This window comes from Eschrichtius robustus, chromosome 13 (assembly GCF_028021215.1).
Source record: "Eschrichtius robustus isolate mEscRob2 chromosome 13, mEscRob2.pri, whole genome shotgun sequence".
NCBI classification, from domain to species: domain Eukaryota; kingdom Metazoa; phylum Chordata; class Mammalia; order Artiodactyla; family Eschrichtiidae; genus Eschrichtius; species Eschrichtius robustus.
Genome location: NC_090836.1, coordinates 72,271,068 through 72,284,799, shown reverse-complemented (window position 1 = coordinate 72,284,799; position 13,732 = coordinate 72,271,068). Strand labels below are relative to the sequence as shown.

The 13,732-nt window shown below is 36.4% G+C and overlaps 1 non-coding gene across 1 annotated transcript; it reads right to left on the bottom strand.

The window, feature by feature from the left end:
- Window positions 1-882: 882 nt before the first annotated feature.
- LOC137776044 (U6 spliceosomal RNA) lies at window positions 883-986 on the bottom strand. The gene has a single exon (XR_011076166.1). It is a non-coding gene; the product is annotated as a U6 spliceosomal RNA (small nuclear RNA).
- Window positions 987-13,732: the final 12,746 nt, after the last annotated feature.

Genomic DNA, 13,732 nt, shown 5'->3' with positions numbered 1-13,732 from the left:
TTCTTCCGATCCAAGAACATGGTATATCTCTCCATCTGCTTGTGTCATCTTTGATTTCTTTCATCAGTGTCTTATAGTTTTCTGCATACAGGTCTTTTGCCTCCTTAGGAAGGTTTATTCCTAGATATTTTATTCTTTTTGTTGCAATGGTAAATGGGAGTAATTCCTTAATTTCTCTTTCAGATTTTTCATTGTTAGTGTATAGGAATGACAGAGATTTCTGTGCATTAATTTTGTATCTTGCTACTTTACCAAATTCATTGATTAGCTCTAATAGTTTTCTAGTGGCATCTTTAAGATTTTCATGTCATCTGCAATTAGCAATGTTGATCATCTTTTCATGTGCCTGTTGGCCATCTGTATGTCTTCTTTGGAGAAATGTCTATGTAGGTCTTCTGCCCATTTTTTGATTGGGTTGTTTGTTTTATTGATATTGAGTTGCATGAGCTGTTTGTATATTTTAGATATTAACCTCCTTGTCAGTCACATCATTTGCAAATATTTTCTCTCATTCCATAAGTTGTCTTTTCATTTTGCTGATGGTTTTCTTTGCTGTGAAAAAGCTTTTAAGCTTGATTAAGTCCCATTTGTTTATTTTTGCTTTTATTCCTTTTGCCTTGGGAGAATAATCTAAGAAAATATTGCTACAATTTATGTCCCAGAATGTTTTGCCTATGTTCTCTTCTAGGAGTTTTATGGTGTCTTTTTTTATATTTAGGTCTTTAAACCATTTTGAGTTTATTTTTGCATATGGTATGAGGGAGTGTTCTAATTTCATTGATTAACATGTACCTGTCCAGCTTTCCCAACACCACTTGCTGAAGAGACTGTCTTTTTGTCATTGTAAATCCTTGCCTCCTTTGTTGTAGATTTTTTTTTTTTTTAAATACGGAACACTTCACAAATTTGCATGTCATCCTTGTGCAGGGGCCATGTTAATCTTCTCTGTATCATTCCTGTTTTAGTATGTGTGCTGAAGCGAGCACTGTTGTAGATTAATTGACTGTACGTGTGTGGGTTTATTTCTGGGCTCTCTATTCTGTTCCTTTGATCTACATGTCTGTTTTTGTGCCAATACCATGCTGTTTTGATTACTGTAGCTTTGTAGCATTGTCTGAAGTCTGGAAGGGTTATGCTTCCAGCTTTGTTCTTTTTCCTCAGATTTGCTGTGGCAATTCTGGGTCTTTTGTGGTTCCATATAAATTTATTTTAAAGGGATGAATAAAGCATGCTCTTTGACCTCAGAAAAATTCTAATCAAAATAAGTACAAAAATGAGTCAGAGGATAAGGATGTGATTTTGCCACTCTTGTCAAGCAAGCTATTCAAATCATTGCAAGTATGTGAACTGAATATGCTGCAAAAAAAAAAAAAAATGGTTCAATGATCTTTGAAGTTTAATCTGGCACTATCTTTGGGGATTTATATCAATATTTCAGGCCAATACAAAAATAAGAAATGTTTTACACATATCTGACTTCTAGATTTGTTCACAGGTTATGGGGATGGTATATGTATTCTGGACTGACTTATTTGAAGTAAACTACCGTGTCTCAAAGGAATGGGAAAGAGAATAAAGAGCTCTATGAATTGTAAACTGTATCTTACATGTTTTGTCTGCATAATGATAAAAAAGGGCCATATTCAGAAAAAATCCTATGTTTGCTTTCAAATAATTTTAAAAGATCAATTTAATGTGTAGGTAAAAGGTGTGGGGAGGGATAAGCATTACAGTTAATCACTTTGAGAAAAAGTCCAATGTACAGAGGAAATCAATACATTTCCATAGCAATGGACACTTTCCATTTAATTATACCCACGGTCCTAAGTCACCTGAGGGCAGGAAGTTTCTTCCATTTTTATTGCTGTCATTACTACTTAAAAGGTTTTCCTGATACAAAGTCAGCACTCAATCAAGACTTATTGAATGAACTAAATAAGAATAAGGTTATAGAGTCCCAGACTGTTTTTTTGTGTTTTTTAAGAAAAAGACTTGCCAATGAAAGATACCACTGACAAAGTATTTCTAAACTTCAGAATTTTGAATCCAGCCTAATGCAGTTTGTACCAATATCTCCCTAAATTGAGTATCAAAAGCCTTACAGGTGCATAGAGATTAGAATTTTAGTAAATGTTACTGTAAGAATATAAATCTTCTATATAAAACATTGTTATATTACCTTATTTTGCAAAAGAAAAAACTATATGTGAAACAATCAATCTATTTGTTCAAATGTTTCTAGGTTTTCTTTTTAAAAACTTAAGTTTTTTAATAAGTTAAAAATATTTTTTATTATAAACTGTAGAATTAAGTTAGTCCCTTTTGTAGGCATGTAAACAGAAATGTAATTATTAAAAGTACACAGGTGGAAGATATAATGTATACTAAGATGTGTTTATGTCTAAAAACATTTTTGTAAAAACAAGCATTGCTATCCAGGTAAATTTTAAATATTTTGTCTTAAAATGCATGATATTTAAAGATATAATTTGTCTTCTTTTTAAAAATTTAATACTATCTAATTTGGGAAAGCAGAGTGGGGGTTGTTTTCTTATCCCAAGGTAGACAGAATTTTGACAGGGGCAGGAAATGTGCTTGCACTCCCTATTGTGTAGAAATAATCCTCTTTTTAAGGAATAGTCTTGGCAGCGGTGTTCAGGTGGCTGTGTAGACTGATCTGTGCTTCCTTACCAAATCAGAACAAAAGAGAAGAAAACACATTTTAGCCATCATGCTGCAGATAACTGAAATGAAAAATTACAAGGCAAATTGTTTTTGGCAAAACAGTTTCCTCCCCAGAACTGAGTATCAAAATGTGGTTTCCATTTTTCCACTAACATGTCACAAGTTCCACTCTGGGTGACGTCTGAGATCCTGATTCAGGATGTGGACTAGGAGGGTCCAGGTCATGGTGACACTAACCAAGGTTGTTAGATTTATTAATGTATTAGTCATCTTGCTAAAAAAAGTTTATATAAAATGGGTATATAGCATTGTCTCAACTTCTATTTCATTATTCTGATTTTAGTTCAATTACATAATCTAATTTGACTGAATCCAAGAAAATAAATTATAATTAAAGAGTAGCTATAATTTGCATTTAGGTAGATAAGGAAAAGAAAAAAATTAAAATAGATACCTGGAAGGCCAGTAGAAACTATGTTCTTGTAAAAATTCAACTTTCAAAATTTAACAATCTTGAATTTAAATGGAGCTCTAAACTTAGCTGTATGAACAAAAGAAATAACTATATGGTAATTAAGGCTGCCCTCTAGTTTCTAGCACCTCTGCTCCATGCAGCTCTTTGCATCAAAATTTATTCACATCCAAGCTTATTTATCTTTTAACTATCATTATATTTAAATAGATTAGTAAAAGAGACAGCTGGAGTCCAATGAGAGATTGCCTTAATCAGGAAACATTACACAAAAGCAACAACAAAAAAATTAAGGCTAACAGTCTTATATATCCAAGTTTATTTATCCTTAGACTATCAGTAGATTAAAATAGGTTAACAAAATAGACGTCTGATGCCCAATGAGAGGTAACTTTAATCAGAAAACATTACATGAAAGGAAAACGGTAAAAGGAATAAGATGAACTGGTGCAAAAATAAATTTGTTATTAGATCAAGATATTTTTTAAAGCATTGCTTGTTTACAACAGCAGTCAATGCCCATTAACAACATAATAATCTTCATTTTTGATGACTGAACCGTAATTCTGCTACTGAAATTATGAGTTTAAAAAATGATTAATATAAGTTTCCAGTAAATAGTTTTCATCGCAGTTTTTGTAGTGCCAAAGAACGTTTCTTGGCTCAGTGTAAACATGTATCTTATAGGAAAATGAATAAAGTTGATATCCTTTGACATTACACAGTAAAAATTTGGGTGAGATAAACATTTTATGGTACAGATATAAAACTTGCTCTAAGGCCTTGGCATGGATTTAGAAAGGTATAGAATATTGTAAGCCATTTTAAGGACTTCCTCTTTTACTCTGAGTAGAACTATTATAAAGTTTTGAGCAGAGGAGATTCTGGTTAGATGCATGCTTTAACAGAATCATGCTAATTGCTGTGTTCAGACAAGCAGAGACACAAGCAATTCAGTAAGAACAGGGTGGCAAGCTTGTAGCTGCGAATGTCATGAGAAATGATCAGATTCTGTATTTATCTGTACTTTTAAAAATAAGAGTGAAGATTTCTTTACCAATCATATATAGGGTGTGACAAAAAGAAAAAAGTCAAAGACCACAGCAATGTCTTGGGTTGAGCACTGGAACCGTGGGGTTGCCATCGACAAAAATAAGTAAGGCCATGGTGGAATGGATTTGGGGGGAAAGATGAAGAGTTCAGTTTTATACTCATGAAGGTGAGATGATTATTCAGCACTCAATGTATGCATTGCTTCCTAAAAGCATGTAGCAGGTGTTCATTGTAGTTGCTGTTTACTGTTGATGGTTTATTTCTCTGGTTCTTTTGCTTTTCTGCCACATTATCTGTTTCTTCATTTGCCTGTTTTTTTTGTTTTTTTTTATTGGAGTATAGTTGATTTACAATGTTGTGTTAGTTTCTGCTGTACAGCAAAGTGAATCAGTTATACATATACATATATCCACTCTTTTTTACCTAGTTGTTCTTTATCGTCTGCTGGGTTCAATACACAAATATGTAAAGAGGATTTAAGGTCTAGGAAGATTTTTTTCCATTGGAACAGATTTGCATTTGCTTATGCAGGTGGCTGGGGTCATCAGCAAACTAGAATGACCTTAATAGTATCAGAGACTGAAATTAGAAATTGCACTTCTTCAATCCTTCAATCCTTGCAAGTGCATTTCACACTTATTTGGGGGGGTTTAGACCATAAAGATCTTAATCAGAAGCCTGCGTGATTTACCAATGCCCCTGGCAAGCCTTGAACCCAATTTGAATTTTTCTTTCTGTAAACCTTTCAAAAACTTTTCTCATCAGTTTCTTGGCCTCTCAGTCACCTCTTCCAGAACTGGCAAATCCCTGTAAAGGAAAAATGGTGCTAAATACCAAGTTCACACCTCTAGGTTTTATTTCTTTTACTTTGGATATTAGCCCTATAATTTCCTTGATTGCATCCCATTATGATATTATACACACACATGCACACACACATACACACATACCACACTTTCTTAATCCATCTCAGTACAAGGGTTGACCCAAGGTACCATTGCCCCTACTGGAAGCAAGACTCCTTGGCCATTATATATTTAAAGCAAGTTTAAATCCAGATTTTATACCTATTAAAGATGGTAGAAAGATAAAAGTTTAACAAGTGCATAAGCTGAGATGTTTCTTTTATTTAAAAATATTGTTTTCAATCCTATTCTCGGTGGTAGGATATAGCAAGGAATAGATAGCCAAGATGCCCACTCTCCTGGAACTTACATTCTAATACTAGAGGAAGACAGAAAAGACCAACATAACTGTCAGATATCACCAGTGCCATGACGGCTTTTAAGGAGTGTCCTGTAATACAGAGCAGGTAGCAGCTACTTTACATTGAATGGTCAGGGAAGAATTCTCTATGGAGAGGACACTTAAGGTAAGAATTTAAAGACAAGAAGAAACAAGTCATATGGCAATATTCCTTGAAGTGCCGAGCAGAGTTGCATGTGCTTGAGAAACACGAAGGGGCAAGTGCATCTGTACTGTGTTAATTACAAGAGAGAATTGTAGAAGAAGTTGAGAGGTCAAGTAAGGGCAAAATCATATAGAGCCTTGCAGGTCAAGATAAGAAATGTAATAAATAACACATATGCCTGTCTAGGTTTATTTAAGACACCAAACTACCAACGAAATGATGAAGAGAAACAAAAAAGGTAAACTCTTGCCTGCTGGAAACTCATCAAAAACAATGAGAAAGGGCTTTTAATATATCTTTCAACTCAAATATTTCTTTTTCCTCTCATAATGACTTCTAAACTGATCTGATATTGGGTTAAACCAGTAGCCTGATGTTGCATAGTCATTTTTTTTTTTCTCTTGGAACCAAAATAAAATGAGAGGAAATTAAAAGGCATAAACCTAGAAGGAACAAACCACCATTCTCCAATCTCCAGTGTAATAACTGATATAGGCAAGATCATCAATACATGCTAAAAGTAAAAAGTTGCTGCAAAGAGAAAAATGCACTTCCTCATTGGCCATATCTGGCAGCCATCCTCCCATGGCAATCTATGATAAAGCAAGAAATGAATTTTCCAGATCCAGCAAATACTACCAGGCATATGTTGTCAATGATAGCTTCCTGTTCCATTAGGATCCCTGAGGATCATGAGAAATTACACTCAAACATGCCTTATGCTCTCTTTTCTTGTGTGCCACTGTCCTTCAAAAAGTTTTTACTCGTTACAAATTAAACCAGGACATTTACCTCATCTTAAAGTGACATGTGTGCACATGTGTGTGAGTGTGTGTGAGTGCTGTGTGTTCACTTCTTCCCAAGCAGTCATACATACAGAGCATCTCTCAAGTAATACCACTTTTGGAATACGTGGTTTTGGAAACAGACAGAAAAGAAGGAAAAAAAAAAAAAGATATTTCAATGTCATAATGGCAGGTGGTGATTAAGGAAAAAAAATTAATATTAAATACAGGGTTGTAATACGACAAGGTAATGAAATGACTAGGGCCAGGCCGCATGTCTAGCAAGATGGGTGGTGCAGGAGTCCAGCTATGAAACCCTTGACCTGTCCAGGGCCTGGCTGAGATTTGATGCCATCTACTGGCAGTTTTCTGTTATAGCCTAAATATCAATGAAGATGATTCTGGGTCCTTGAGGGGAGGACCCTGCTACCTCCTGCTTAGTGTGAAGCCTGGAGTCCTGGAAGGCTCTCCTCCTCCCCCGCCCACCCCAGCTCTGAGCAGGCCCCACGTTTATGACGTAGAAAGGGTCTCTGTGCTCCTGATGCTACCCCAGCAGGTGCCTGTTGGTGTTTATTATTTGGGGCAAACCTCATGGCGGGGGCAGGCAGGTTTCTCAGTTCTCTTGCTGTAGTCCCAGTCTTAGGTAAGCCCTGTGCGGTTCATCTTGAGGGTGGGGTTTTCTCAGCTCTCCTTCCATCTCCCCTGGTGTATAAGGATGGTGAGTCTTTGGCAAGAGTGAGTTTCCTGACCCTCCCCAACCCCCCGCAGCAGCGTTGCTTTGCATCGCTACAAAAGTACAAAATCTTGACCACTGAGCATTCTTCCTCTGCCACTGTAGAAGGAAGACTTTGCTTCCTATGAGAGAAGAGTCTGGATTTCATGCCTCTCCTCCAGCAGCTGCTTCTTCAGGTCTCCTTTTCCTGATCCCACTCTTTCTCATACGCACCCAGCACGGACCTGTATTAAAAAGCTGGTGAGGAAGCTTAGGTGACCTTTGTGTCTTCGGTTTCTTGGGATGCTAAATTCTCTTGATGAGCCACACAGAATCTTTGAAAATTTATTAAAATTTCAGTTGTTTCCTTTTTATACATATTTATGTCTATGACTTGTGCTCGCTCTCACGCTGTACCAAAGGCCAAATAGTTTGCATGTCCAAGGTCTTTTTGGAGGGGCTTGTCACCCTTTGGAATTCAGTGGACCTTTACGACCTTGGCTCTGTGATGAGCCCAGGAAAGTTATGATTTTTTTAGATTATCCTCCTTTTTCTTTTAATGTTAGAGTAGGAGCAACATTCTCCTGAGATCTTCTACAGATTTTAGTAGATCTGGAAATTACACTAATCATACTGAACTATAATTACATAGCTGTCAGTTTCACCGCCATAAATTCCTTGTAAACAGTGCTTTTTTTTTTTTAGAGTATTAGTCATTTTATTTTTATTTATTTATTTATGGCTGGCTTCCCTGGTGGTGCAGTGGTTGAGAATCTGCCTGCCAATGCAGGGGACGCGGGTTCGAGCCCTGGTCTGGGAAGATCCCACATGCCGCGGAGCGACTGGGTCCGTGAGCCACAACTACTGAGCCTGCGCGTCTGGAGCCTGTGCTCCGCAACAAGAGAGGCCGCGAGAGTGAGAGGCCCGCGCACCGCGATGAAGAGTGGCCCCTGCTTGCCGCAACTAGAGAAAGCCCTCGCACAGAAACGAAGACCCAACAGTGCATTTTAAAATTCTCAGTGCCTAGTGGTTTTTATTTATGGTATTGTTGTAATAAGCTGTTCACATGCCTGTCTCTCTAACTAGACACCTTTGAGTAGGTGACTGAGTCTTATATGTCCTTATAACTAGTCCTTATAATAACATAAGGACTAATATCTATTGAGTGTTTGCTACGTAACAGACCCTGTTATAAATTCTTCATATATATTTTCTCATTTAATATCATTACCAACCCTACAAAGTAGGTATTATAATTCTAGTCTTTTAGTTTAATAAGCAAACACAGACAGGACAGGCATAGGCTCTTGCTCTCAGAAGAGCCCTGCACTTGGTTTAAAGCTCTGCTGTCTCCACCTTGAAATTCTTAATTTTATCTTGGAACGTGAAGTGAAGTCTGTGAGACAAGGAAGCATGTCGGTGAGCAGTGAGGATAGGCCTGGGGATACAAGGTACAAATTAGCTGGGGATCATGGGCCCGACAGGCACACAGGCGTTGAGCGATGGCCTTGTGGCCCAGCACACGGGATCCAGACTTAGAGCAGTCTGTGGTACATGGGATCTAATGAGGTGAGGCCCTTAAAACAGGTATTCCTTGAAAGAAGAAACTCAAAACAGCAGAAATGCTGACCTGCTGGCCTTGAAGAAGCAACAAATACTTTCTGAGCCACCAATGGAGAGAATAGCATCTAGAAGCTGAGGGCCTCAGTCCTAAAAATACAAGGAATTGAATTTTGCCAGTAACTTGAATGAACTTAGAAGAGGACCCCAAGCTTCAGATGAGAATGCATGCTGGCCAAAATCTTCCTTGCAGCCTTGCAATCATCTGAGAAGTACAGACCCCTGACCCATGTAAACCACAGGATAATAAATATGTGTTATTTTAAGCACTATTTGAGGTAATTTGTTATGTAGCAATAAAAAACTAATACTACAGTCATGAAACATGCTAAAACATAATTACAGTGAGGTCATTATAAAAATGTTAGCGCTCACAGCTTTTATATAGAACTTAAAATCTTAATGTTTAAATATTTATTTTCAGTTACTTATGATGTTTACACAAATATAAACACACACCTATATACATATATTTGTATACTTGAAAAGCCCTAAAGTGAAAAATTCATTGCATTCAAATAACAGCTGTTAAGTCACAAAATCCAACATAGCTTGGCTCCAGGTCAGGCCTATCCCAGAATTTCTAAGTATCACAACTCATAGGCACTTGCCCATTTTAAAACCATGACTGTATCAGCATACTCCCTGTTCTATCTTAGGTCCCATGGCATGAATTCAAGGTGAGATGTAACACCACAATTCTGTGTAAATAGCAGGTGAGCTGTTGATAGAAGATTTTTGAAGTTTGGACAGATGAAAACTATAAAAACCAGGAATAATTTTATGCAGTTTGCATCAAGAGAGAATAATTTATCAGGGAAGAAAGGCCATAATTAATTTCAGGAATTAAAAAAAAAATCATAAACAGGAGGGATCAGAGACTTAAATCTGTCATTTTGGGCTCCTCATCTGCTCTGAACTGAGACAGAGGGGTCTGGCAGTCACTGACTCAACAGAGAAGCCAGTGCACTGGAGAGCCACAGTTCTCTCCAGACAGAATGGGTCCAGCCAGGAGTCCTATGAAAACATGATACTCCTACCTTTATGACGTTGCAGGTATACTCATGGTGCCGCTACCACATGGGGACTTCATGAAGCATAAATACCACAGAAATACCTGCGTATAGTCACAAGATATAAATGGAGAAAGGGTAATTTGGTTATATGGATGTCAAGCACAGAAGAAATAAAATTTATTTTAAAAGATTCAGTAACAGTAATGCTAACAATAGCTAACATTTATTAAACATGTAGTCTGTGCTAGGCACTGAACTTAATTGATCTCAATTAGTTCTTACAGTAGCCCTATAAAATAGAGACTTATGGTATCTCCATTTTGCAGATGAGGATCTAAGAAAAGAGAGATTAAATAAGTTGCCAAAATAAATCACAGAGCTAGGATTTGACCCCCCCAAAGACACTCTCTGGTCTCTTGAGATCTTACTCACTTTTCAAGAATGTATCTGAATATGACCAGTGATATCCAGGACAAGTAGGACAGCACCTAACATAACCAATCGCGTTTGCCTGACTTTCAAACACATGTAGTTAATTGTCTTTTTTAAAAGATAAACTTTTAATTCTGTAATAATTTTAGATTTATAGAAAAGTTGCAAATATAGTACATGGAATTCACCTATGAATGGAAAATTCACCATTTTCCCTCATATTAACATCTTGCCTTCTCTTGGTACATTTGTCAAAACTAGGAAATTATCATTGGAACATCATTATTAACTAAATTACAGGTTGTGTCAGATTTTTAAAAACACTTTATTTTTTAGGGAAGTTTTAGATTCACAGCTTGAGCAGAAGGTCTAGAGGCTTCCCATACACCCCTGCACCTAAACAGGCAGCAGCCTCCCGACCATCAAGTGGTGTATTTGTTACAATTGAGGAACCTACATTGACACATCAGTATCACTCAAAGCCCATAGTTTACACTGGGGTCCACTCAGGGTATACATTCTATGGGTTCTGCAAATGGATGATGGCATGTATCCACCATACAGTGTTTCGCTGTCCTAAAAATCCTTTGTGCTCTACCTACCCCCTCATCTCTCCCTCCCCCCTCCCCCCTCGAAACCACAGATTCTTCCACTCTTTCCATAGTTTTGTCTTTTCCAGAATGTTATATAGTTGGAATCATACAGTGTAGAGTCTTTATAAATTGGCTTCTTTAGCTTAGTAATAGGCATTTAAGGTGTCTCTGTGTTTTTTCATGACTCCATAGCTCATTTGTTTTTACCACTAAGTAATATTCCATTATCTTGATGTACCACAATAAATTTTATTCATTCATCTACTGAAGGACACCTTGGTTGCTTCCAAGTTTTGGCAATTATGAATAAAGCTGCTATAAACATCCATGTGCAGGTTTTTGTGTGGACACATCTTTTCATATGCTTATTTGCCATCTGTATATCTTCTTTGGTGAAGTGTCTGTTCAGGTCTCTTGCCCTTTTATTACCTGGATTATTTGTTCTCTTATTGTTGCGTTTTAAGAGTTCTTTGTATAGTTTGGATAACAGTCCTTTATCAGATATGTCTTTTGTAAATATTTTCTTCCTGTCCGTGGCTTGTCTTCTCACTCTGTTGACAGAGTCTTCCATAGAGCAAAAGTTTTTCATTTTAATTCAGTGTGGCTTATTAATTCTTTTATATGTCATGCCTTTGGTGTTGTATCTAAAGAGTCATTACCAAATCCAAGGTCATCTAGATTTTTCCCTGTTATCTTCTAAAAGTTTTACAGTTTTTCAGTTCACATTTAGGTCTATGATCCACTTTGACTTAATTCTTCTGAAGTCTGTAAGGTTTGTGTCTAAGTTCATTACTTTTGCATGTGGATGTCCAATTGTCCCAGCATCATTTGGTGAAAAGACAATCTTTTCTCCAGTGTATTGCCTTTGCGCCTTTATTAATTGACTATATTTACATGGGTCTATTTCTGGGCTCTCTATTAAAGAGGAAGGTGTATATATAAATATATATATGTGTGTGTGTGTGTGTGTGTGTGTGTGTGTGTATAATCCCCAATATATATACCATTGGGGATTCTTCTGTAAGGAAGATTTGTCCCTATCTCCATTCAATCATTTAATCAATATTTCATTTATATAAATGTATATTCATATCTATTTATTTTATACTTTGAATTATAATCTAATACTGCTTGCCTTATTTTGTTGCTAAAACGATCCCAGTTTGGGCCATTGAGAGCACTTTTAAATTGGCTCCTGTTGTTACTTTTATATACCCCATCTTTTTTTTTTTTTTTTTTTAGCTTATCTTCACTCTCTGGCACTACACGCATGATATGCTTTAGTGCTAGAATCAGCCATTTCTTCAAGGAGCCCTGGTTTCGTTCACTGGAAAATGGTACCTATTGTCCTTTGAACACTGATACTTTATTTTTCAGAGGCCATTCAAACTTAACAACTCCAAAACCAATTTTGCTCCCAAACCCTGCCCCTGTAACACTGTTATTAAATTCTGTTCCTTCCTATATTATCACAGTAAATGATATACAGATCTTTCTGTTACCCAAATAAAAAAAAATTTTTTTTCAGAGGAAAAAATACAGTAGTGATCTTATGGCCAACCAGCAGAAAACAAGTTCCTGAGGACATGCGCTTGGGACATGAGATTTCTGTATATGTGAGAATGTGTGAATGTGAGAGTGTGTGTATGTGTGTGTATAAAAGCTGTCACAAAAATGAGAGGTTATTAGGAGTAGATTAAAGGGTTGGCCAACCCACCTGGCTTAAGATAGTTTATGTCAATAAATAACTGATGAACCTAGCATTTTATCATCAAGGGATCCATACAGAACAACTAAAGACCAGCATAAAATTGAGCCTCTAAATATATATACATTATGCATCAAGTCACTCTTTGGGAAATAGAACTATGAACATACGTATCCTTTTCACAAATTACAATACACTTTAGAAGGTAAGAAAACCATACTTAAACTGACAGCAAATAACACAGTATGCAATGTAATTAGGTGCAAACGTGATGACTCTAAAAGCTCTAAGAAGTGAGTGAAAAGATATTTCTAAGCTATTGCTCAAAAATTTTTATAGTGATCTTGCAACTTACGTGCGTGTCTGGAAGATGTATATGGTCGGGGGGAAAGAGAAGATGTTTTATATGAAAACAAAAACATGCTGGAAGGTGGAGAGAGAAAGGTTTAAACACGGCACGTTTATAAAATCATGAAATTTATCTGAAACAGGCTTATTAAAGCTTGCTGAGACCAAAGTAACACCAACATTTGTATACGTATAAATTTCAAGGTACTTTAAAGACATTGCTTACTTGCTTTGGATTCTAGTCTCAAACTCTCCTAATTAGTAACTCTAAATGATCATTTAATCATTTAATATAGCTAAGCATGACACTTTACATCTGCAAAACTGCAATAAATTTTTTCCTGGTAGTCTTGCAAGGTAACCTGTGAGAATTATGTAAGACTACATATAAAACTGTACTGTATGCCATAATTATAATTTGAGTATATACTACTAAAGTAAGCTAGTACTTATTAATTCTAACTTGTTTTTTATATATACATATTCAATCTTTTGAATAGGGAAATCAAAATAGTGTACAAAGGTACAATTAAAAAGTAATAGAACGTTTTATGAAAGTGCAAGTGAAGTAGTACTCAGTGCTCCTGGGTTCATATTCCTTGCTCACGGGATGTTGTCAATCTCTAATTCTAAACTGCATTCACTGCAGCCTACAAAAGTGCTTTTGCAAGTGGATTTTAGTAATAAAGATTAAATCATGTTCAGGTAAAAACTTTTTAGTTGCTCCAAAACCACCATGGAAAAATCTGGGGCACAGGTGACAACGTGTTTGAAATTAATATGCCTTTAATAAGTAATTCAACACAATTCTGTCCTATATCCACTGCTGTGGATTTAAGGAACTGCATTTTAGTTCCTTGAAATGCAGAGATTTTCATTTGAGAATTTAAAACTGTG